Below are 27379 nucleotides of genomic sequence, written 5' to 3' on the forward strand. Positions count from 1 at the left end.
TTTCAATCGACTTGAAGGATACCCACTCGACGGGTTCAAGACACTCGACCAAGAAGCTACCACTCGACCACGAAGCCAACCACTCGACGGCCAGGAGATCTAAAGTCACTCCGCAAGCAAGCGGTCGGTCATTAAATAGTCTTTATGGTCATCATAGCACTTTATTAGGGGCGTTACCAGTAACGCCCAACCTTAATGTACCTTAAACCCTGCATTACTGAGGGCAGGAGAGCGCTGGCGAACTCTATATAAGCCACCCCCCTCCTCAGTAGAAAGGGTTCGCACCACTGTTATTCACACACCTATAATCCAATCGACCGCCTCCGGGCACCGAGACGTAGGGCTGTTACTTCCTCCGCGAAGGTCCTGAACTCGTACATTCTGGTGTGCTTACAACTTCTCCATAGCTGAGATCTAGCCTCTCCATACACACCCCCTAAATCACTGTCAGAGTTAGAACCACGACAGAATGCGGCTTCCAGATCTTCCCAACAGCTAATGGACTCTGCTGGCAGGCTGTTAAGCCAATGCCGCGCTGGTCCCTTGAGCTTTAGTGGGAGGTATTTGATGGCGTGTAAGTCATCACCGCGGGCCATGTGGATGTGGAGGAGGAAATCCTCGATCCATACTGTGGGATCTATTGTGACATCGTATGATTCAATATTCACAGGTTTGAAACCTTCTGGGATTTGATGATCCATTACTTCGTCTGTGAAGCATAAGGGGTGTGCGGCGCCTCTGTACTAGGCTATATCGCGACGCGGATCGAATGGGTCTTGCCTGTTGTGTTCGTCCCGACCGGATTTACTTTTAATGTATCCGGCGTGACGTTTATCATCTCGCATAGTGGCACGCTCGTGATCCGTAGATCGATCTTTCATGCTTTGCTTTGTCCTCCAATATGTCTCGCAGGTCCGGCGTATCTCCCCATGCCTTTTTATTTGAATGGCGTCGGGGTGCAGGCTGACTTTTGTTGGGGAACGTAGTAGAATTTTAAAAATTTTGACGCATCACCAAGATCAATCCATGGAGTCATCTAGCAACGAGGGAGAGAGGAGTGCATCTACATACCCTTGTAGATCGCGCGCGGAAGCGTTCAAGAGAACGGGGTTGATGGAGTCGTACTCGTCGTGATCCAAATCACCGATGACCTAGCGCCGAACGGATGGCACCTCCGCATTCAACACACGTACGGTTGGGAAGACGTATCCTCCAACTTGATCCAGCAAGGGGGAAGGAGAGGTTGATGAAGATCCAGCAGCACGACGGCGTGCTGGTGGAAGCAACGGTGATCTCGGCAGGGCTTCGCCAAGCACAGGGAGAGGGAGGAGTGTCACGGGAGGGAGAGGGAGAGGCCAGGGGCTAGGGTGTGGCTTCCCACCCTCCCCCCACTATATATAGGGTCCCTAGGGGGGTGCCGGCCCTAGGAGATCCAATCTCCAAGGGGGGCGGCGGCCAAGGGGGTGGCTTGCCCCCCAAGCCAAGTGGGGCGCCCCCACCCCTAGGGTTTCCAACCCTAGGTGGAGGGGAAGGCCCAAGGGGGCGCACCAGCCCACTAGGGGCTGGTTCCCCTCCCACTTCAGCACATGGGGCCCTCCGGGACGGGTGGCCCCACTCGGTGGACCCCCGGGACCCTTTCGGTGGTCCCGGTACAATACCGATTACCCCCGAAACTTTCCCGATGGCCGAAACTTGACTTCCTATATATAAATCTTCACCTACGGACCATTCCGGAACTCCTCGTGACATCTGGGATCTCATCCGGGACTCCGAACAACTTTCGAGTTACCGTATACTAATATCTCAACAACCCTAGCGTCACCGAACCTTAAGTGTGTAGACCCTACGGGTTCGGGAGACACGCAGACATGACCGAGACGACTCTCCGGTCAATAACCAACAGCGGGATCTGGATACCCATGTTGGCTCCCACATGCTCCTCGATGATCTCATCGGATGAACCACGATGTCGAGGATTCAATCAATCGGTATACAATTCCCTTTGTCAATCGGTACGTTACTTGCCCGAGACTCGATCGTCGGTATCCCAATACCTCGTTCAATCTCGTTACCGGCAAGTCACTTTACTCGTACCGTAATGCATGATCCTGTGATCAACCACTTGGTCACACTGAGCTCATTATGATGATGCATTACCGAGTGGGCCCAGAGATACCTCTCCATCATACGGAGTGACAAATCCCAGTCTCGATTCGTGCCAACCCAACAGACACTTTCGGAGATACCTGTAGTGTACCTTTATAGTCACCCAGTTACGTTGTGACGTTTGGCACACCCAAAGCACGCCTACGGTATCCGAGAGTTCCACAATCTCATGGTCTAAGGAAATGGTACTTGACATTCAGAAAAGCTATAGCAAACTAACTACATGATCTTTGAGCTATGCTTAGGATTGGGTCTTGTCCATCACATCATTCTCCTAATGATGCGATCCCGTTATCAATGACATCCAATGTCCATAGTCAGGAAATCATGACTATCTTTTGATCAACGAGCTAGTCAACTAGAGGCTCACTAGGGACGTGTTGTGGTCTATGTATTCACACATGTATTACGATTTCCGGATAACACAATTATAGCATGAACAATAGACAATTATCATGAACAAAGAAATATAATAATAACCATTTTATTATTGCCTCTAGGGCATATTTCCAACAGTCTCCCACTTGCACTACAGTCAATAGTCTAGTTACATTGTGATGAATCGAACACCCATGCAGTTCTGGTGTTGATCATGTTTTTCTCTAGGGAGAGGTTTAGTCAACGAATCTGCCACATTCAGGTCCATATGTACTTTACAAATATCTATGTCTCCATTTTGAACACTTTCACGAATGGAGTTGAAGCGACGCTTGATATGCCTGGTCTTCCTGTGAAACTTGGGCTCCTTGGCAAGGGCAATAGCTCCAGTGTTGTCACAGAAGAGAGTCATCGGGCCCGACGCATTGGGTATGACTCCTAGGTCGGTAATGAACTCCTTCACCCAGATTGCCTCTTGTGCCTCCGAGGCTGCCATGTACTCCGCTTCACATGTAGATCCCGCCACAATGCTTTGCTTGCAACTGCACCAGCTTACTGCCCCACCATTCAAAATATACATGTATCCGGTTTGTGACTTAGAGTCATCCAGATTTGTGTCGAAGCTAGCATCGATGTAAACCTTTACGACGAGCTCTTCGTCACCTCCATAAACGAGAAACATATCCTTAGTCCTCTTCAGGTACTTCAGGATATTCTTGACCGCTATCCAGTGTTCCATGCCGGGATTACTTTGGCACCTTCCTACCAAACTTACGGCAAGGTTTACATCAGGTCTGGTACACAGCATAGCATACATGATAGACCCTATGGCCGAGGCATAGGGGACGACACTCATCTTTTCTCTATCTTCTGCCGTGGTCGGGCATTGAGCCGTGCTCAATCTCGTACCTTGCAATACAGGCAAGAACCCCTTCTTTGACTGATCCATTTTGAACTTCTTCAACATCTTGTCAAGGTACGTACTCTGTGAAAGACCAATGAGGCGTCTCGATCTATCTCTATAGATCTTGATGCCTAATATATAAGCAGCTTCTCCAAGATCCTTCATTGAAAAACACTTGTTCAAGTAGGCCTTTATGCTTTCCAAGAATTCTATATCATTTCCCATCAACAGTATGTCATCCACATACAATATGAGAAATGCTATAGAGCTCCCACTCACTTTCTTGTAAATGTAGGCTTCTCCATAAGTCTGCGTAAACCCAAACGCTTTGATCATCTCATCAAAATGAATGTTCCAACTCCAAGATGCTTGCACCAGCCCATAAATAGAGCGTTGGAGCTTGCACACCTTGTCAGCGTTCTTAGGATCGACAAAACCTTCCGGCTGCATCATATACAATTCTTCCTTAAGGAAACCATTAAGGAATGTCGTTTTGACGTCCATTTTCCATATCTCATAATCATAGAATGTGGCAATTGCTAACATGATTCGGACGGACTTCAGCTTCGCTACGGGTGAAAAACTCTCATCGTAGTCAACCCCTTGAACTTGTCGATAACCCTTAGCGACAAGCCGAGCTTTATAGATGGTTACATTACCATCCGCGTCTGTCTTCTTCTTAAAGATCCATTTATTTTCTATGGCTCGCCGATCATCGGGCAAGTCAGTCAAAGTCCATACTTCGTTTTCATACATGGATCCTATCTCGGATTTCATGGCTTCCAGCCATTTGTCGGAATCCGGGCCCGCCATCGCTTCTTCATAGTTCGAAGGTTCACCGTTGTCTAACAACATGATTTCCAAGACAGGGTTGCCGTACCACTCTGGTGCGGAACGTGTCCTCGTGGACCTACGAAGTTCTGTTGCAACATGATCTGAAGTTTCATGATCATCATCATTAACTTCCCCTCTAGTCGGTGCAGGTACCTCAGGAACATTTTCTTGAGCTGCGCCACTTACCGGTTCAAGAGGTAATACTTCATCAAGTTCTACTTTCCTCCCACTTATTTCTTTCGAGAGAAACTCTTTCTCTAGAAAGGACCCATTCTTGGCAACAAAGATCTTGCCTTCGGATCTGAGGTAGAAGGTATACCCAATAGTTTCTTTAGGGTATCCTATGAAGACGCATTTTTCCGATTTGGTTTCGAGCTTTTCAGGTTGAAGTTTCTTGACATAAGCATCGCATCCCCAAACTTTTAGAAACGACAGCTTAGGTTTCTTCCCAAACCATAATTCATACGGTGTCGTCTCAACGGATTTCGACGGAGCCCTATTTAAAGTGAATGCGACAGTCTCTAAAGCATAGCCCCAAAATGACAGCGGTAGATCGGTAAGAGACATCATAGATCGCACCATATCCAATAGAGTGCGATTACGACGTTCGGACACACCATTTCGCTGAGGTGTTCCAGGCGGCGTGAGTTGTGAAACTATTCCACATTTCCTTAAGTGTGTGCCAAATTCGTGACTCAAGTATTCTCCCCCACGATCTGATCGCAAGATCTTGATTTTTCTGTCACGTTGATTCTCAACCTCACTCTGAAATTCCTTGAACTTTTCAAAGGTCTCAGACTTGTGTTTCATTAAGTAGACATACCCATATCTACTCAAGTCATCAGTGAGGGTGAGAACATAACGATAGCCACCGCGAGCCTCAACACTCATTGGACCGCACACATCAGTATGTATGATTTCCAATAAGTTGGTTGCTCGCTCCATTGTTCCTGAGAATGGAGTCTTGGTCATTTTACCCATGAGGCATGGTTCGCACGTGTCAAATGATTCGTAATCAAGAGACTCCAAAAGTCCATCTGCATGGAGCTTCTTCATGCGTTTGACACCTATGTGACCAAGGCGGCAGTGCCACAAGTATGTGGGACTATCATTATCAACCTTACATCTTTTGGTACTCACATTATGAACATGTGTAGTAATACGCTCGGGATTCATTAAGAATAAACCATTTACCATAGGAGCATGACCATAAAACATATCTCTCATATAAATGGAACAACCATTATTCTCAGATTTAAATGAGTAGCCATCTCGAATTAAACGAGACCCCGATACAATGTTCATGCTCAAAGCTGGCACTAAATAACAGTTATTGAGGTTTAAAACTAATCCCGTAGGTAAATGCAGAGGCAGCGTGCCGACGGCGATCACATCAACCTTGGAACCATTCCCGACGCGCATCGTCACCTCGTCCTTCGCCAGTCTCCGTTTATTCCGCAGCTCCTGCTGTGTGTTACAAATATGAGCAACGGCACCGGTATCAAATACCCAGGAGTCACTACGAGTACTGGTAAGGTACACATCAATTACATGTATATCAAATATACCTTTGGCGTTGCCGGCCTTCTTGTCCGCTAAGTATTTTGGGCAGTTCCGTTTCCAGTGACCCTTCCCTTTGTAATAAAAGCACTCCGTCTCAGGCTTGGGTCCATTCTTTGGCTTCTTCCCGGCAGCTTGCTTGCCGGGCGCGGCAACCTCCTTGCCGTCCTTCTTGAAGTTCTTTTTACCCTTGCCTTTCTTGAACTTAGTGGTTTTATTGACCATCAACACTTGATGCTCCTTCTTGACTTCTACCTCCGCTGATTTCAGCATTGAGAACAACTCAGGAATGGTCTTTTGCATCCCCTGCATGTTGAAGTTCATCACAAAGCTCTTGTAGCTTTTTGGAAGCGACTGGAGGATTCTGTCAATGACCGCATCATCCGGGAGATTAACTCCCAACTGAGACAAGCGGTTATGCAACCCAGACATAGTGAGTATATGCTCACTGACAGAACTATTTTCCTCCATCTTACAGCTGAAGAACTTATCGGAGACTTCATATCTCTCGATCCGGGCATGAGCTTGAAAAACCATTTTCAGCTCTTCGAACATCTCATATGTTCCATGTCTCTCAAAACGCTTTTGGAGCCCCGGCTCTAAGCTGTAAAGCATGCCGCACTGAACGAGGGAGTAGTCATCAGCATGTGTCTGCCAAGCGTTCATAACGTCTTGGTTCTGTGGGACGGGTGGATCACCTAGCGGTGCTTGTAGGACATAATCTTTCTTGGCAGCTATGAGGATGATCCTCAGGTTCCGGACCCAGTCCGTATAGTTGCTGCCATCGTCTTTCAGCTTGGTTTTCTCTAGGAACGCGTTGAAGTTGAGGACTACGTTGGCCATTTGATCTACAAGACATATTGCAAAGATTTTAGACTAAGTTCATGATAATTAAGTTCATCAAATCAAATTATTAATGAACTCCCACTTAGATTATACATCCCTCTAGTCATCTAAGTATTACATGACCCGAGTTAACTAGGTCGTGTCCAATCATCACGTGAGACGGACTAGTCAACGTCGGTGAACATCCTCATGTTGATCGTATCTTCTATACGACTCATGCTCGACCTTTCGGTCTTCTGTGTTCCGAGGCCATGTCTGTACATGCTAGGCTCGTCAAGTTAACCCTAAGTGTTTTGCATGTGTTCCGAGGCCATGTCTGTACATGCTAGGCTCGTCAACACCCGTTGTATGTGAACGTAAGGATCCATCACACCCGATCATCACGGCGTGCTTAGAAACGACGAACTTTAGGAACGGTGCACAGTTAGGGGAGAACACTTCTTGAAATTGTTATGAGGGATCATCTTATTTACTACTGTCGTTCTAAGTAAACAAGATGCAAAACATGATAAACACCATGATCTCCATCATCATGATCTCCATCATCGTGTCTCCATGAAGTTGCTCGCCAACTATTACTTCTACTACTATGGCTAACGCGTTTAGCAATAAAGTAAAGTAATTTACATGGCGTTTCTTGATGACACGCAGGTCATATAAAAGAATAAAGACAACTCCTATGGCTCCTGCCGGTTGTCATACTCATCGACATGCAAGTCGTGATTCCTATTACAATAGCATGAACATCTCATACATCACATATAGATCATTCATCATTCATCACAACTTTGGCCATATCATATCACAAACCACTTGCTGCAAAAACAAGTTAGACGTCCTCTAATTGTTGTTGCAAGTTTTACGTGGCTGAATTAGGGTTCTAGCAAGAACGTCTTCTTACCTACGTTAAAGCCACAACGTGATTTGTCAACTTCTATTTACCCTTCATAAGGACCATGTTCATCGAATCCGCTCCAACTAATGTGGGAGAGACAGACACCCGCCAGCCACCTTATGCAACTAGTGCATGTTAGTCGGTGGAACCGGTCTCACGTAAGCGTACGTGTAAGGTTGGTCCGGGACGCTTCATCCCACAATACCGCTGAAGCAAGAAAAGACTAGTAACGGCAAGAAAGTTGACAAATCTACGCCCACAACTAATTGTGTTCTACTCGCGCAAGAAGAACTACGCATAGACCTAGCTCATGATGCCACTGTTGGGGAACATTGCAGAAAACAAAAATTTTCCTACTCGTTTCACCAAGATCATCTAGGAGTTCAACTAGCAACGAGCTATTGGATGCATCTACATACCTTTGTAGATCGCGCATGGAAGCGTTCAAAAGAACAGTGATGATGTAGTCGTACTCGACGTGATCCAAATCACCGATGACCAGCGCCGAACGGACGGCACCTCCGCGTTCAACACACGTACGGGACGGGAGACGTCTCCTCCTTCTTGATCCAGCAAGAGAGAAGGAGAGGTTGATGAAGATCCAGCAGCACGACGGCGTGGTGGTGGATGCAGGGCGTCACAGTAGCAGGGCTTCGCCTATACTGCGAGAGAGAGACGTAACGGGGAGAGAGGGAGGCGCCAGGGGCTGGTGTGTGAAGTCCCTCCTCTCCCCCACTATATATAGGGGTGCCATGGGGGGGGCGCCGGCCCTAGTAGATGAGATCTACTAGGGGGGCGGCGGCCTAGGGTGGGGGGCTTGCCCCCCAAGCAAGGGGGCGCCCCCTCTAGGGTTTCCCCCAACCCTAGCCGCATGGGCCCTTGGGGGGGTGGCGCCCCAGCCCACTATGGGCTGGGTTCCCTCCCACTTCAGCCCATGGGCCCCCCCGGGATAGGTGGCCCCACCCGGTGGACCCCCTGGACCCTTCCGGTGGTCCCGGTACAATACCGGTGACCCCGAAACTCGTCCCGATGGCCGAAACAGCACTTCCTATATATAATTCTTTACCTCCGGACCATTTCGGAACTCCTCGTGACGTCCGGGATCTCATCCGGGACCCCGAACAATATTCGGGTTACTGCATATACATATCTTCACAACCCTAGCGTCACCGAACCTTAAGTGTGTAGACCCTACGGGTTCGGGAGACAAGCAGACATGACCGAGACGACTCTCAAGTCAATAACCAACAGCAGGATCTGGATACCCATGTTGGCTCCCACATGCTCCACGATGATCTCATGGATGAACCACGATGTCGAGGATTCAATCAACCCCGTATGCAATTCCCTTTGTCAATCGATATGTTACTTGCCCGAGATTCGATCGTCGGTATCCCAATACCTCGTTCAATCTCGTTACTGGCAAGTCACTTTACTCGTACCGTAATGCATGATCCTGTGACCAGACACTTGGTCACTTTGAGCTCATTATGATGATGCATTACCGAGTGGGCCCAGTGATACCTCTCCGTCATACGGAGTGACAAATCCCAGTCTTGATCCATGTCACCCAACAGACACTTTCGGAGATACCCGTAGTCTACCTTTATAGTTACCCAGTTATGTTGTGACGTTTGGTATACCCAAAGCACTCCTACGGTATCCGGGAGTTACATGATCTCATGGTCTAAGGAAAAGATACTTTGACATTGGAAAACTCTAGCAAACGAACTATACGATCTTGTGCTATTGTTTAGGATTGGGTCTTGTCCATCACATCATTCTCCTAATGATGTGATCTCGTTATCAATGACATCCAATGTCCATAGTCAGGAAATCATGACTATCTGTTGATCAGCGAGCTAGTCAACTAGAGGCTTAGTAGGGACATGTTGGTGTCTGTTATTCACACATGTATTACGATTTCCGGATAACACAATTATAGCATGAATAAAGACAATTATCATGAACAAGGAAATATAATAATAAAGCTTTTATTATTGCCTCTAGGGCATATTTCCAACATGTACGAGAGCCGTGTTGTTAAACTGCCGGATCCTTCTCCGGCCACGGACTCCGAGCCGCCTGCGCCCCTTCCTATCGAATCCGATTGGGCGCCGATCATGGAGTTTACCTCCGCGGATATTTTTCAGCACTCGCCCTTTGGCGACATACTGAACTCATTAAGGTCTCTCTCCTTGTCAGGAGGATCCTGGCCGAACTATGTCCGGCAGGGCTGGGATTCGGACGACGAAGAAATTCGCGGCCCACCCACCACCCACTTAGTAGCCACTGTCGATGACTTAACCGACATGCTCGACTTTGACTCCGAAGACATCGACGGTATGGACGACGATGCGGGAGACAAAGAGGAACCACTGCCCACAGGGCACTGGACAGCCACCTCATCATACGATATATACATGGTGGATACACCCAAAGAAGGCAATGGCGACGAGATAGCGGAGGATGACCCCTCAAAGAAGCAACCCAAGCGCCGACGTCAGCGGCGCCGCTCTAAGTCCCGCCAAAGCAAAAGTGGTGATACCAGCACAGGAGATAATAACACTCCGAATAGTGCCGAAGACAACAACACTCCCCTCCAGCAAGATTTAGAGCAGGAGGATGGAGGAGCCAGCCCTCCTGAGAGAGCGGCAGATGGAGAGGCGGAGCATGATAATTACATGGCCCCCTCCGAAGACGAGGCAAGCCTCGGCGACGACGAATTCGCCGTGCCAGAGGATCCTGTCGAACAAGAGCCCTTCAAACGCCGGCTTATAGCCACGGCAAATAGCCTTAAGAAAAAGCAGCAGCAGTAGCAGCTTCAAGCTGATCAAGATCTGCTAGCTGACAGATGGACTGAAGTCCTCGCGGCCGAGGAATATAAACTCGAGCGCCCCTCCAAGAGTTACCCAAAATGTAGGTTGCTACCCCGACTGGAGGAAGAATCCTATGACGCGGCTGATCGGCCACCTCGTGGCCGCGATAGAGAGGCATTCCAGCCAAAAATTTGTTGTAAATATGCCCTAGAGGCAATAATAAAATGGTTATTATTATATTTCTTTGTTCATGATAATTGTCTATTGTTCATCCTATAATTGTGTTATCCGGAAATCGTAATACATGTGTGAATACATAGACCACAACACGTCCCTAGTGAGCCTCTAGTTGACTAGCTCGTTGATCAAAAGATAGTCATGATTTCCTGACTATGGACATTGGATGTCATTGATAACGGGATCACATCATTAGGAGAATGATGTGATGGACAAGACCCAATCCTAAGCATAGCTCAAAGATCGTGTAGTTCGTTTGCTATAGCTTTTCCGAATGTCAAGTATCATTTCCTTAGACCATGAGATTGTGCAACTCCCGGATACCGTAGGAGTGCTTTGGGTGTGCCAAACGTCACAATGTAACTGGGTGACTATAAAGGTACACTATAGGTATCTCCGAAGTGTCTGTTGGGTTGGCATGAATCGAGACTGGGATTTGTCACTCTGTATGACGGAGAGGTATCTCTGGGCCCACTCGGTAATGCATCATCATAATGAGCTCAATGTGACCAAGTGGTTGATCACGGGATCATGCATTACGGTACGAGTAAAGTGACTTGCCGGTAACAAGATTGAACGAGGTATTGGGATACCGATGATCGAGTCTCGGGCAAGTAACGTACCGATTGACAAAGGGAATTGTATACGGATTGATTGAATCCTCGACATCGTGGTTCATCCGATGAGATCATCGAGGAGCATGTGGGAGCCAACATGGGTATCCAGATCCCGCTGTTGGTTATTGACCAGAGAGTCGTCTCGGTCATGTCTGCGTGTCTCCCGAACCCGTAGGGTCTACACACTTATGGTTCGGTGACGCTAGGGTTGTTGAGATATTAGTATACGGTAACCCGAAAGTTGTTCGGAGTCCCGGATGAGATCTCGGATTTCACGAGGAGTTCCGGAATGGTCCGGAGGTGAAGATTTATATATAGGAAGTCAAGTTCCGGCCATCGGGAAAGTTTCGGGGGTAATCGGTATTGTACCGGGACCACCGGAAGGGTCCCGGGGGTCCACCGGGTGGGGCCACCTGTCCCGGAGGGGCCCATGGGCTGAAGTGGGAGGGGAACCAGCCCCTAGTGGGCTGGTGCGCCCCCCTTGGGCCTTCCCTTGCGCCTAGGGTTGGAAACCCTAGGGGTGGGGGGCGCCCCACTTGGCTTGGGGGGCAAGCCACCCCCTTGGCCGCCGCCCCCTTGGAGATTGGATCTCCTAGGGCCGGCGCCCCCTAGGGACCCTATATATAGTGGGGGGAGGGAGAGCAGCCGCACCCTAGCCCCTGGCCTCTCCCTCTCCCTCCCGTGACACTCCTCCCTCTCCCTGTGCTTGGCGAAGCCCTGCCGAGATCACCATTGCTTCCACCACCACGCCGTCGTGCTGCTGGATCTTCACCAACCTATCCTTCCCCCTTGCTGGATCAAGTTGGAGGAGACGTCTTCCCAACCGTACGTGTGTTGAACGCGGAGGTGCCGTCCGTTCGGCGCTAGGTCATAGGTGATTTGGATCACGACGAGTACGACTCCATCAACCCCGTTCTCTTGAACGCTTCCGCGCGCGGTCTACAAGGGTATGTAGATGCACTCCTCTCTCCCTCGTTGCTAGATGACTCCATGGATTGATCTTGGTGATGCGTAGAAAATTTTAAAATTCTACTACGTTCCCCAACAGTGGCATCATGAGCTAGGTCTATGCGTAGTTTCTATGCACGAGTAGAACACAAAGCAGTTGTGGGCGTCGATATTGTCAATTTGCTTGCCGTTACTAGTCTTATCTTGATTCGGCGGCATCGTGGGATGAAGCGGCCTGGACCGACCTTACACGTACGCTTACGTGAGACTGGTTCCACCGATTGACATGCAGTAGTTGCATAAGGTGGCTAGCGGGTGTCTGTCTCTCCCACTTTAGTCCGATCGGATTCGATGAAAAGGGTCCTTATGAAGAGTAAATAGAAATTGGCATATCACGTTGTGGTTTTGGCGTAGGTAAGAAACGTTCTTGCTAGAAACCTATAGCAGCCACGTAAAAACTTGCAACAACAATTAGAGGACGTCTAACTTGTTTTTACAGCATGTGCCGTGTGATGTGATATGGCCAAAAGGATGTGATGAATGATATATGTGATGTATGAGATTGATCATGTTCTTGTAATAGGAATCACGACTTGCATGTCGATGAGTATGACAACCGGCAGGAGCCATAGGAGTTGTCTTTATTTATTTATGACCTGCGTGTCAAAATAAACGTCATGTAATTACTTTACTTTATTGCTAAAGCGTTAGCCATAGTAGTAGAAGTAATAGATGGCGAGACAACTTCAAGAAGACACGATGATGGAGATCATGGTGTCATGCCGGTGACAACGATGATCATGAAGCCCCGAAGATGGAGATCAAAAGGAGCAAATGATATTGGCCATATCATGTCACTGTTTGATTGCATGTGATGTTTATCATGTTTTACATCTTATTTGCTTAGAAGGACAGTAGCTTAAATAAGATGATCCCTCGTAATAATTTCAAGAAAGTGTTCCCCCTAACTGTGCACCGTTGCGAAGGCTCGTTGTTTCGAAGCACCACGTGATGATCGGGTGTGATAGATTCTAACGTTCGAATACAACGGGTGTAAGCCAGATTTACACACGCAATACACTTAGGTTGACTTGACGAGCCTAGCATGTACAGACATGGCCTCGGAACACGGAAGACCGAAAGGTCGAGCATGAGTCGTATAGAAGATACGATCAACATGAAGATGTTCACCGATGTTGGCTAGTCTGTCTCACGTGATGATCGGACACAGCCTAGTTGACTCGGATCATGTTTCACTTAGATGACTAGAGGGATGTCTATCTAAGTGGGAGTTCATTGAGTAATTTGATTAGATGAACTTAATTATCATGAACTTAGTCTAAAATCTTTACACTATGTCTTGTAGATCAAATGGCCCACGCTAATGTTGCCCTCAACTTCAACGCGTTCCTAGAGAAAACCAAGCTGAAAGATGATGGCAGCAACTATACGGACTGGGTCCGGAACCTGAGGATCATCCTCATAGCTGCCAAGAAAGATTATGTCCTAGAAGCACCGCTAGGTGACGCACCCATCCCAGAGAACTAAGACGTTATGAACGCTTGGCAGTCACGTGTTGATGATTACTCCCTCATTCAGTGCGGCATGCTTTACAGCTTAGAACCGGGGCTCCAGAAGCATTTTGAGAGACACGGAGCATATGAGATGTTCGAAGAGCTGAAAATGGTTTTCCAAGCTCATGCCCGGGTCGAGAGATATGAAGTCTCTGACAAGTTCTTCAGTTGTAAGATGGAGGAAAATAGTTCTGTCAGTGAGCACATACTCAAAATGTCTGGGTTGCATAACCGCTTGACTCAGCTGGGAGTTAATCTCCCAGATGACGCGGTCATTGACAGAATCCTTCAGTCGCTTCCACCGAGCTACAAGAGCTTTATGATGAACTTTAATATGCAGGGGATGGAAAAGACCATTCCTGAGGTATATTCAATGCTGAAATCAGCGGAGGTGGAAATCAAAAAGGAACATCAAGTGTTGATGGTGAATAAAACCACTAAGTTCAAGAAAGGCAAGGGTAAAAAGAACTTCAAGAAGGACGGCAAGGGAGTTGCCGCGCCCGGTAAGCAAGCTGCCGGGAAGAAGTCAAAGAATGGACCCAAGCCTGAGACTGAGTGTTTTTATTGCAAGGGAAGTGGTCACTAGAAGCGGAACTACCCCAAATACTTAGCGGACAAGAAGGCCGGCAACACTAAAGGTATATGTGATATACATGTAATTGATGTGTACCGTACCAGTACTCGTAGCTCCTGGGTATTTGATACCGGTGCGGTTGGTCACATTTGTAACTCAAAGCAGGAGCTGCGGAATAAGCGGAGACTGGCGAAGGACGAGGTGACGATGCGCGTCAGGAATGGTTCCAAGGTCGATGTGATCGCCGTCAGCATGCTACCTCTACATTTACCTACAGGATTAGTTTTAAACCTCAATAATTGTTATTTAGCGCCAGCTTTGAGCATGAACATTGTATCAGGATCTCGTTTAATTCGAGATGGCTACTCATTTAAATCCAAGAATAATTGTTGTTCTATTTATATGAGAGATATGTTTTATGGTCATGCCCCACTGGTGAATGGTTTGTTCTTAATGAATCTCGAGCGTAATGTTACACATATTCATAGTGTGAATACCAAAAGATGTAAGGTTGATAATGATAGTCCCACATACTTGTGGCACTGCCGCCTTGGTCACATAGGTGTCAAACGCATGAAGAAGCTCCATGCAGATGGACTTTTGGAGTCTCTTGATTACGAATCATTTGACACGTGCGAACCATGCCTCATGGGTAAAATGACCAAGACTCCATTCTCAGGAACAAATGGAGCGAGCAACCAACTTATTGGAAATCATACATACTGATGTGTGCGGTCCAATGAGTGTGAGGCTCGCGGTGGCTATCGTTATGTTCTCACCCTCACTGATGACTTGAGTAGATATGGGTATGTCTACTTAATGAAACACAAGTCTGAGACCTTTGAAAAGTTCAAGGAATTTCAGAGTGAGAGTTGAGAATCAACGTGACAGGAAAATCAAGTTCTTACGATCAGATCGTGGGGGAGAATATTTGAGTCACGAATTTGGCACACACTTAAGGAAATGTGGAATAGTTTCACAACTCACGCCGCCTGGAACACCTCAGCGTAATGGTGTGTCCGAACGTCGTAATCGCACTCTATTGGATATGGTGCGATCTATGATGTCTCTTACCGATCTACCGCTGTCATTTTGGGGCTATGCTTTAGAGACTGCCGCATTCACTTTAAATAGGGCTCCGTCGAAATCCGTTGAGACGACACCGTATGAATTATGGTTTGGAAGAAACCTAAGCTGTCGTTTCTAAAGTTGGGGATGCGATGCTTATGTCAAAAACTTCAACCTGAAAAGCTCGAACCCAAATCGGAAAAATGCGTCTTCATAGGATACCCTAAAGAAACTATTGGGTATACCTTCTACCTCAGATCCGAAGGCAAGATCTTTGTTGCCAAGAATGGGTCCTTTCTAGAGAAAGAGTTTCTCTCGAAAGAAATAAGTGGGAGGAAAGTAGAACTTGATGAAGTATTACCTCTTGAACCGGTAAGTGGCGCAGCTCAAGAAAATGTTCCTGAGGTGCCTGCACCGACTAGAGAGGAAGTTAATGATGATGATCATGAAACTTCAGATCATTGCTACTAGAACTTCGTAGGTCCACAAGGACACGTTCCGCACCAGAGTGGTACGGCAACCCTGTCTTGGAAATCATGTTGTTAGACAACGGTGAACCTTCGAACTATGAAGAAGCGATGGCGGGCCCAGATTCCGACAAATGGCTGGAAGCCATGAAATCCGAGATAGGATCCATGTATGAAAACGAAGTATGGACTTTGACTGACTTGCCCGATGATCGGCGAGCCATAGAAAATAAATGGATCTTTAAGAAGAAGACAGACGCGGATGGTAATGTGACCATCTATAAAGCTCGGCTTGTCGCTAAAGGTTATCGACAAGTTCAAGGGGTTGACTACGATGAGACTTTCTCACCCGTAGCGAAGCTGAAGTCCGTCCGAATCATGTTAGCAATTGCCGCATTCTATGATTATGAGATATGGCAAATGGACGTCAAAACGACATTCCTTAATGGTTTCCTTAAGGAAGAATTGTATATGATGCAGCCGGAAGGTTTTGTCGATCCTAAGAATGCTGACAAGGTGTGCAAGCTCCAACGCTCGATTTATGGGCTGGTGCAAGCATCTCGGAGTTGGAACATTCGCTTTGATGAGATGATCAAAGCGTTTGGGTTTACGCAGACTTATGGAGAAGCCTGCGTTTACAAGAAAGTGAGTGGGAGCTCTGTAGCATTTCTCATATTATATGTAGATGACATACTATTGATGGGAAATGATATAGAACTCTTGGACAGCATCAGGGCCTACTTGAATAAGAGTTTTTCAATGAAGGACCTTGGAGAAGCTGCTTATATATTAGGCATCAAAATCTATAGAGATAGATCGAGACGCCTCATAGGTCTTTCACAAAGCACATACCTTGATAAGATATTGAAGAAGTTCAATATGGATCAATCTAAGAAGGGGTTCTTGCCTACGTTACAAGGTATGAAATTGAGCTCAGCTCAATGTCCGACCACGGCAGAAGATATAGAAGAGATGAGCGTCATCCCCTATGCATCAGCCATAGGTTCTATTATGTATGCCATGCTGTGTACCAGACCTGATGTAAACCTTGCCGTAAGTTTGGTAGGAAGGTACCAAAGTAATCCCGGCAAGGAACACTGGACAGCGGTCAAGAATATCCTGAAGTACCTGAAAAGGACTAAGGAAATGTTTCTCGTTTATGGAGGTGACGAAGAGCTCGTCGTAAAGGGTTACGTCGACGCTAGCTTCGACACAGATCTGGATGACTCTAAGTCACAAACCGGATACGTGTATATTTTGAATGGTGGGGCAGTAAGCTGGTGCAGTTGCAAGCAAAGCGTCGTGGCGGGATCTACATGTGAAGCGGAGTACATGGCAGCCTCGGAGGCAGCACATGAAGCAATATGGGTGAAGGAGTTCATCACCGACCTAGGAGTCATACCCAATGCGTCGGGGCCGATCAAGCTCTTCTGTGACAACACTGGAGCTATTGCTCTTGCCAAGGAGCCCAGGTTTCACAAGAAGACAAGGCACATCAACGTCGCTTCAACTCCATTCGTGAAAATGTTCAAGATGGAGACATAAGATTTGTAAAGTACATACGGACCTGAATGTCAGATCCGTTGACTAAACCTCTCCCTAGAGCAAAACATGATCAACACCAGAATTCCATGGGTGTTCGATTCATCACAATGTAACTAGATTATTGACTCTAGTGCAAGTGGGAGACATGTTGGAAATATGCCCTAGAGGCAATAATAAAAGCTTTATTATTATATTTCCTTGTTCATGATAATTGTCTTTATTCATGCTATAATTGTGTTATCCGGAAATCGTAATACATGTGTGAATAACAGACACCAACATGTCCCTAGTAAGCCTCTAGTTGACTAGCTCGCTGATCAACAGATAGTCATGATTTCCTGACTATGGACATTGGATGTCATTGATAACGAGATCACATCATTAGGAGAATGATGTGATGGACAAGACCCAATCCTAAACAATAGCACAAGATCGTATAGTTCGTTTGCTAGAGTTTTCCAATGTCAAAGTATCTTTTCCTTAGACCATGAGATCATGTAACTCCTGGATACCGTAGGAGTGCTTTGGGTATACCAAACGTCACAACGTAACTGGGTAACTATAAAGGTAGACTACGGGTATCTCCGAAAGTGTCTGTTGGGTGACATGGATCAAGACTGGGATTTGTCACTCCGTATGACGGAGAGGTATCATTGGGCCCACTCGGTAATGCATCATCATAATGAGCTCAAAGTGACCAAGTGTCTGGTCACGGGATCATGCATTACGGTACGAGTAAAGTGACTTGCCAGTAACGAGATTGAACGAGGTATTGGGATACCGACGATCGAATCTCGGGCAAGTAACATATCGATTGACAAAGGGAATTGCATATGGGGTTGATTGAATCCTCGACATCGTGGTTCATCCATGAGATCATCGTGGAGCATGTGGGAGCCAACATGGGTATCCAGATCCCGCTGTTGGTTATTGACTTGAGAGTCGTCTCGGTCATGTCTGCTTGTCTCCCGAACCCGTAGGGTCTACACACTTAAGGTTCGGTGACGCTAGGGTTGTGAAGATATGTATATGCAGTAACCCGAATATTGTTCAGGGTCCCGGATGAGATCCCGGACATCACGAGGAGTTCCGGAATGGTCCGGAGGTAAAGAATTATATATAGGAAGTGCTGTTTCGGCCATCGGGACGAGTTTCGGGGTCACCGGTATTGTACCGGGACCACCGAAAGGGTCCCGGGGGTCCACCGGGTGGGGCCACCTATCCCGGGGGGCCCCATGGGCTGAAGTGGGAGGGAACCCAGCCCATAGTGGGCTGGGGCGCCACCCCCCCAAGGGCCCATGCTGCTAGGGTTGGGGGAAACCCTAGAGGGGGCGCCCCCTTGCTTGGGGGGCAAGCCCCCCACCCTAGGCCGCCGCCCCCCCTAGTAGATCTCATCTACTAGGCCCGGCGCCCCCCCATGGCACCCCTATATATAGTGGGGGAGAGGAGGGACTTCACACACCAGCCCCTGGCGCCTCCCTCTCTCCCCGTTACGTCTCTCTCTCGTAGTATAGGCGAAGCCCTGCTACTGTGACGCCCTGCATCCACCACCACGCCGTCGTGCTGCTGGATCTTCATCAACCTCTCCTTCTCTCTTGCTGGATCAAGAAGGAGAAGACGTCTCCCATCCCGTACGTGTGTTGAACGCGGAGGTGCCATCCGTTCGGCGCTGGTCATCGGTGATTTGAATCACATCGAGTACAACTACATCATCACCGTTCTTTTGAACGCTTCCGTGCGCGATCTACAAAGGTATGTAGATGCATCCAATAGCTCGTTGCTAGTTGAACTCCTAGATGATCTTGGTGAAACGAGTAGGAAAATTTTTGTTTTCTGCAACGTTCCCCAACAGTACAAGGTAAGGTCGATGTTTGGCTCGATCGCTGCTGAGGGTAAGGCCTCCGTGGCGGGGTCCATCCACCCGTCCATGGACGGCGCAACTGGCTCCAAATTGAGGGTCGGAGCGGCTGCCTGTGCGATCTCCTAAACACTGCCCGATGGTAGAGCTAAATTGTACTCATCGTGACTGCGTGACGCACAAGGCAGAGGCTCGAATCCGTCGAAGATCAAGTATCCATGGATATCGGCCGTGTAGTTTAAGCTTCCAAACCTGACCTGGTGGCCAGGGGCGTAACTTTCAATCTGCTCCAGATGGCCAAGCGAATTGGCATGCAGTGCAAAGCCGCCGAACACGAAGATCTGTCCGGGGAGAAAAGTCTCACCCTGGACTGCATCGATATCGATGATAGTAGGAGCCATCAGGCCTAACGGCGACGACACAGAGGAACTCTCAATGAAAGCACCAATGTTGGTGTCAAAACCGGCGGATCTCGGGTAGGGGGTCCAGAACTGTGCGTCTAAGGCGGATGGTAACAGGAGGCAGGGGACACAATGTTTTACCCAGGTTCGGGCCCTCTTGATGGAGGTAAAACCCTACGTCCTGCTTGATTAATAGTGATGATATGGGTAGTACAAGAGTGGATCTACCACGAGATCGGAGAGGCTAAACCCTAGAAGCTAGCCTATTGTATGATTGTATGTTGTAGTTGTTGTGTCCTACGGACTAAAACCCTCCGGTTTATATAGACACCGGAGAGGTTAGGGTTACACAAGGTCGGTTACAAAGGAGGAGATACACATATCCGTATTGCCTAGCTTGCCTTCCACGCCAAGTAGAGTCCCATCCGGACACGAGACGAAGTCTTCAATCTTGTATCTTCATAGTCTAACAGTCCGGCCAATGGAGATAGTACGGCTGTCCGGAGACCCCCTAATCCAGGACTCCCTCACCTGTATTTATGGTTCTTGTTGGGGAAGCCATTGTTGTTGGAGCGCAGATTGGGGCGAGGGTCGCCCATACCAAAGCCAGCACCAGCACCTAGACCAGAGCAAGGCAGCGGAGATGGCAGAGGAGGCCACGACGGGCCAGATCCGCTGGCTCCCGAGCCCGCAGCTGTAGCCTCCCACGGGTCCAAAGCCACGCCAGCGCCTTTCGGGTCGGACGACCTGCCTCAGCCATCCATGGGACGGCCTACCTCCCATGTGGCCTGCTCCTCCTAGATCTTGGTCTGCATCGCTGCCTCGCAGGCCAAAGAATCTGCATCGCCCACACCCGAGGCCTCCAACAGCCGCTTGTCATTGGATTTGTGCTCATTGGAGAAGCCCCGTGATCAGTCCATGGTGGCCACGTTCACGAAGGAACGGAGCAGGGGAGGGACTGGGGGATAGGAAAGAGCTTGTGCAATGGAACCCTAGATCTATGGAGGTCAGAAAGAGAGGCAGGAAACCCTAACCAGGGTCGGGATGCTATTTACGGACCGGAGCAGCCCATGAGGCGGGACTGACCCAACGGAGGCCGAAGGCCTAAGGTAGGTCAGCCCAGCCGAGCCCACAAGGGGTGGAAATGACTCGGCTGAAAAGGTAGGCAACAGCGGGCCAACCCCCAAAAGCGGCCCAGTCAGCGGCCTAGCCCACACCAGAGGCCCAAACGACCACCCCGTCCAACACACCCAGCACCTAGGGTTGCGGCCACAGCAGCCCCGTCCTCCAGCATCGCCGCCGGCACCACCCGCGAGATCTGGACCAACAAGTCTTGATCCGCGAGGAGAAGGGGGAGCACAGAGAAGGTGAGCACGGGGAAGGTGAAGGAGAGGGAATAGAGCGCCAGAGCCAAGGATGCCAACTGCCGGAGAATGAAACGCAAACTTACCAGAGCGACGAGAACGGTGAGGTCCACAAATGACTAGCCAAGCTCCAGCACCCCCGTTGCCGCACGGGCACGCCAAGAACTACCATAGCCGCCCGGTGTGAAAAGACGACGCCGAGAGGTAGGAGGCGGCGAGACGGCGAGGAGCCCCGAGGGGACAGCCACCGCGTCATCCTTCGAGTCGGATAAGCAATCCCCCAATGCCCAGAAGCGGTTGGAGACCAGACCAGCCTAGGAGGATGAACGGGTGGGCGGAGGGAGAGCACCAGGGGAAGAAAGGGAGGGATCACCGTGCTAGTTGTGAGTTGCGTTGGGATTTCCCTAAAGAGGAGAGGATGATGCAGTACACTAGAGATAAGTATTTCCCTCAGTTAAGAACCAAGGTTACCAATCCAGTAGGAGAACCACACAACACCTCATTAGCAGTACCTACACACAAAATAACAAATACTTGCACCCAACGCAAATAAGGGGTTGTCAATCCCTTGGGAGTTAATTGCAAGGATCAAATCTCGTAGTTATAGATAAATAAACAAAAATACAAAATAAAATAAAATAAATAAATTGCAGTAAGGTATTTTTTAAGTTTAATATATGATAAAGATAGACTCGGGGGGGGCATAGTTTTCACTAGAGACTTCTCTCTTAAACATAGCTTACGGTGAGTAAATAATTATTGTTGGGTAATTGATAGAAAAGCAAATAATCGTGACGATATCTAAGGCAATGATCATGTATATAGGCATCACGTCCGAGACAAGTAGACCAACTCCTGCTTGCATCTACTACTACTACATACATACATCGACCGCTATCCAACACGCATCTAGAGTATTAAGTTCATAAAAAACAGAGTAGCGCCTTAAGCAAGATGACATGAGTTAGACAAAGCAAATCCAATCAATATGAATAAACCCATCGTTTTACCCTTAATGACAACGATACAAATATGTTGCATGTTCCCTTCTGTCACTGGGATTGAGCACCGCAAGATCGAACCCATCACAAAGCACCTCTCCCGTTGCAAGATAAGTCAATCTAGTTGGTCAAACCAAACGGATAGATCAAAGAGAAATACAAAGCTATAAAAATCATGCATAAAAGAGTTCAGAGAAGACTCAAATAATATTCATAGATAATCTGATCATAAACCCACAATTCATCGGAACGCAACAAACATACCGCAAAAAATGATTACATCGAATAGATCTCCAAGAACATCGAGGAGAACATTGTATTGAAAAACAAAGAGAGAGAAGAAGCCGCTACTAGCTATGGACCCGTAGGTCTGTGGTAAACTACTCACACATCATCGAAGGGCAGCAAGGTTGATGTAGAAGCCCTCCGTGATCCGGCAGAGTGCCAAAGGCCTCCAGATGGGATCTCACGAGAACAGAAGGTTGTGGCGGCGGAAAAAGTGTTTTTGGTGGCTCCCCGTTGGTTTCCCGGTTTTAGAGAATTTATAGAGTCTGTATTAGGTCAAACGGAGGAACAAGGGGCCCATGAGGACCAGGGCGCGCCCTAGTGGCTCGTGGCCATCTCCTTTGCTTGCTGGTCTCCTGCTGAAGCTTCTAGTGTCTCTTATATCCAAAAAAAATCGTAAAAAGTTTCATGGCATTTGGACTTCATTTGGTACTGATTTCCTGGAAAACCAAAAACATGCGAAAAACATCAATTGGCACTTGGCACTAAGTTAATAGGTTAGTCCCAAAAAATGATATATAATTGTATATAAAACATCCAAGGTTGATACTATAATAGCAAGGCACAATCAAAAAATATAGATACGTTGGAGATGTATCATACCAGCGGTGCCAGTAGTCGCCAGTGGAGAGGATGGCTGGGGAACGAGAGGTGGAGAGGAGGAAGCGGGAGACGGGGAGAGGAGAGCCATCCCCGCTGGGTATGTCGCTCAAGTATGTCAACATAAGGAAACAAACAAGAGGATGGTGTCCCCTCACGACATGTGTCGCTATAACTGATAGGGATGTTGTTGTGCTTGTTTCCAAGAGTGTCTTTTATTTCCAAGTTGTGTCTTCTTTTTTATCTCTCTCGTGCGCTTTGTGTGTGTCATCTCTGAAATGAGTAAGCAAGAAACTTAGACCACAACTAGAGGGAAATAGTTTCTGAGATAGACTACATGCTAAATGCAATATGTGGCAATGCATGGGAGCAATAAATCGAGATGCGTGCTTGTTGATGACAACACATATAGTAGCACCCACTACCGGCTATGCCACATAATAATGTCTTCGGTGTAGCAACACCACTAGTGAAATGACAAAGGAAAATACCATTTAAATATCCGTAGTGATGTGTAGTTTTAATTGTCTTGATTCATAGAAGCGAAATCTTTCATAATTTGGATACTCGCATCGAAAGCTATTTTATTCCGAATTTTCACTCACAAGATCCGCAAAAGAAAAAACTTTGTGTCCCTTCCTGTGCGGAAAAGAACACATGTTTTCCTTTTGTTGGCACAACCTACTGGTAAACTTTGAAGGGGAGGCACAAATTTGACCCATTAACATAAACAACGTTGAATTTGTTGTTTTTTGTTTTTCAAGCTGTGATTAAATTTGTATTTTTTTATTTTCATGACATTGTATATACATATTATATCCACGTCGTAGATTATCTTTAGATATTTGACATTGTCTAAAATTTGTATTAATTCACCGGCGCACCAGATGTGTTATGCCTCATGCTTCCTGGATCATTCTTTCTTCCCGAGATTCCACATTCTCCCAGATCATGGAAGGATCAAGGATGTCGATTAGGGTGGCGGTGTTTCACTAGGAGATTGCAAGTTGTAATCATTATTTTTATTTTATGGAATTGTAGATATAAAATAGGTAAGCGTAACTACCAAAGATAGCCTACATGACATGGCAACTAGTAAAAAAAACAAAAACAAAATGGTCACCACTAAGCAAGTAAAGGAGTAAGTCATAAAAATAACCAAAAGGGCTCAGAGCCGATGTTGATTAAAACAAAAGTTAAAGTCCTTGGAGTAACTCTCCTATCTGTGGGAGACGCTTGGCACCATGAGTCAAAAACGACTACAAAGGTCTAACCTTCTTTTGATTAAGCTTGAGCCGCAATGTATGAGCTCAGCCGCCAAGGGTAGGTCTTGAGGCGATCTCTGATCTTCACAAATTCTCGAGGCAAATCCAGATCTTTGATGCTCCCGGTGGACTCTAAAAGCCTGGGAGTCCCAAAATTCCTAGGTGGTAGGTATGAAAATTGAGCGGAAACAGATGAACCAAGTGTGGTTGCATTTGTTTCTTTATTTGTTAGTGCAAGCAAAACACAGATGAAAATCTTGTAAATAAATATGAAGCAACATTGCCCAAAACAAATACAAAGCGAACCTGGTGCAGACACCTATAGAAAAGTGAAAGGTGACGGAAACTTAAAACCCCGACAACCAAATTGAAAAATACACCCAAAATAACAAAAAAATATCAAATGCGCACCAGCGAGTAGACAAGGAGGTGTGCCGGCGAGCATGCCTAGAGGATGTGAGTGGGAGGTGTAGTCGGGGGGACAAGGATCACAAGACTAGTGGGGTGGTGGATAATTTTTTTGTATGTGTGGATAGAAATCGGTTGTTCCCAAAGTGTATATGTGCTGGGATGAAATGGGCAATGGCGATAAGCGAAAATTTATCCACATACGTTTACGTCCATTCTGCTTCTGTTATGTAAATTCCATTTCCTATTACGTATTTATGCTCTGTTTTTGTTTTTTCCCTGAATCGACGAAAAGTTTATGCCTAGTTTTTATCCCTAGAAAGAAGCATGTAAACCCACACATTAGGTCTGTACATGATGTTTTAAATGGTAAAGGAAAATATGCTAGAAAACTCAACGAAAAGTATCTATCCTTTAATTTGGTATATGCCATCTTTGAATCAATTAATGAAGCACAGACAACGGATCTTCGTAACTGCCTATGTGGATCACGGTCAATGGTGTACCTATACCATTTTAGCCGATATAGAACATTAAATTATGGCTAACCAAAACATATCTACTCCCTCCATCCTTAGTGCCATAAATGGTCTTATATTTTGGGACGGATGGAGTATCTTTTTGCAGTTTAACTAAGCACACCATGTTAATCAGCTATAGTTAGTTCTGCAAAAAAGGAAAAAATCTCTATTTAGCAACCTGTGCCTCCAATATTTTCGTAGCATGTATAGAGAACACACATGGCATGTATAGATAACCCGGGGTAATCCTCTTTTTCAAAAAAAATGTGTAGAGGACACACAGCTATATGCATGTCTTTTTCTTAGCAGTATATATGCCTGTCTTTGGTAGTGTGAATGTGGTGTTAATATATCTGATGCCATAAATATTCATTTCGTCACCAACAGGGCTATATAGTAGGTAACCCGGCAACAGGTGAAAGGATCGACGAAAGCTCCAAAGTGCCTTTTGCTCACGGATTCGGTATAATATCAGATCAATTATATGAGGTAATTAACCTCGCCTGTATCCACTATTCCCGTCAATCTGCTCATACAACTATATATGTCAAAATTGTTGTGGCAGAAATATTAATCATAGTATAAATTTCTTTCATATACAGACGATATTGGGGCATTGCCAAGGACAAGACTACAAGAATCCTACAAACGTGTTGTGTGCAAAAGCTCTGCGTACTTTCCATAGTGTAAGAACCCGCTAACTAGGATAACTTTTATTCAATAGATACTTCCTCCGTTTTAAAATAGATGACCCAACTTTGTACTAACTGTATGAAGCAAGTATATGACCAAGTACTCCAATTGCAGCTCCTCTCTGAAGTTATGTCGCCGCATATTTTGTTGATCAAATGCGTTTATTCATCTGCTGGACCGCATGCGGAGACGGACGATTCAGCTGGTGCTAGCAGGAAGATCTTAAGCGAGGAAGCAGCTGGAATCAAAATGGGGAAACGGCTGGAGTATCCGCCAGTTCGTCCTCCACTTGACTGTATTGTAAGTCAGCATCATGCGTGTATACCTCTAGCCAGTATGTGTTCCCCGTTCATTGCACTAACCCGATGATGCATGCCCGATGGTCCGCTGGATCAGGACTACGCCCACTACCTGTCGTATTTCTGGGCGAACGACGAGCGCACCCGAGACGCCCTCGGCATCAAGGACGGCACCGTGAACGAGTGGGTGAGGTGCCAAGATGGCGGCGTCCCGTACACCAGGGACATCCTGAGCAGCATCAAGTATCACCGCAACGTTACAGCCAACGGCTACCGCGCGCTTGTATACAGGTCCTCACATTTTGCCCTGTTACTACTGCATAATAAACTAGGATCGGTTGGAGTGAGCCAACTGAAAGATTTTTCGATAAAAGGCGATTTTATTATCTTAAAATGTAGCATCAAGCAGATACGAGCCAGCTGAAATTCTGATAGGATTTTGTTTGGTGTCCATTGCAGCGGCGACCACGATTCGGTGGTGCCACACCTGGGGACGCAGGCGTGGGTGAGGTCGCTTGGCTTCCCCATCGTCGACGAATGGAGGGCGTGGCATCTCCATGGCCAGTCTGCCGGGTTCGTCATCGTTTCATTTTGGTTACTTGCTCTGTTTATTTCACTCACTGACAGTAATTCATCTGCTTTCTTTTCACTGGTTTGCAGATTCACCATAACTTACTCCAACAACATGACGTTCGCGACCGTAAAGGTAATCAAATTACTCCACCTTCTCTGCGTGTGTTGGTGGGATGCACGATTTAGTAGACCATCGGTTGTAAATTGGCCTTTGGTTTTGGTTTTCAGGGTGGTGGTCACACGGCGCCTGAGTACGAGCCTGACAGGTGCTTCGCCATGTTCAGCCGTTGGATACAGAATCAACCACTCTAGCCTATTTGTATTCTCCATTGTGAAAGATAAACCCTAGACATGTAGTTCCACAAAACAAACATGCAAATGGGGGATGTACCGATGCAAGATGTGAGTTCGTGACTTTGCATTGGGGTCATCTCCCCAGTGCGCGAATTTTCAAACAAGAAAAGAAACTACACAGTGCTAAAATCAGCAGTTTTGCTGGCACCAAGGTCCAATTTGGACGGGAACAGAAGCGCTGAACATCAAAGACGTTGTAGAAGATTGACATGCGAGCCCATTCCGGCTGACGCCAACAGAACAGCCTTGTTGACCTCCGATGTCGTTGCTGCTACATCCCGGTGGCGTCTGTTGCCTTCCAGCCCTGGAATTGCCTCTTGCGGAT

General features: G+C 47.1%; 1 pseudogene; it reads left to right on the forward strand.

Annotated features, from left to right (window-relative positions):
• Positions 1–27012, forward strand: part of LOC125537649 — a 54106-nt pseudogene extending 27094 nt beyond the window's left edge.
• Positions 27013–27379: the final 367 nt, after the last annotated feature.

The sequence above is a fragment of the Triticum urartu genome, chromosome 2 (genome assembly GCF_003073215.2).
Source record: "Triticum urartu cultivar G1812 chromosome 2, Tu2.1, whole genome shotgun sequence".
NCBI lineage: Eukaryota > Viridiplantae > Streptophyta > Magnoliopsida > Poales > Poaceae > Triticum > Triticum urartu.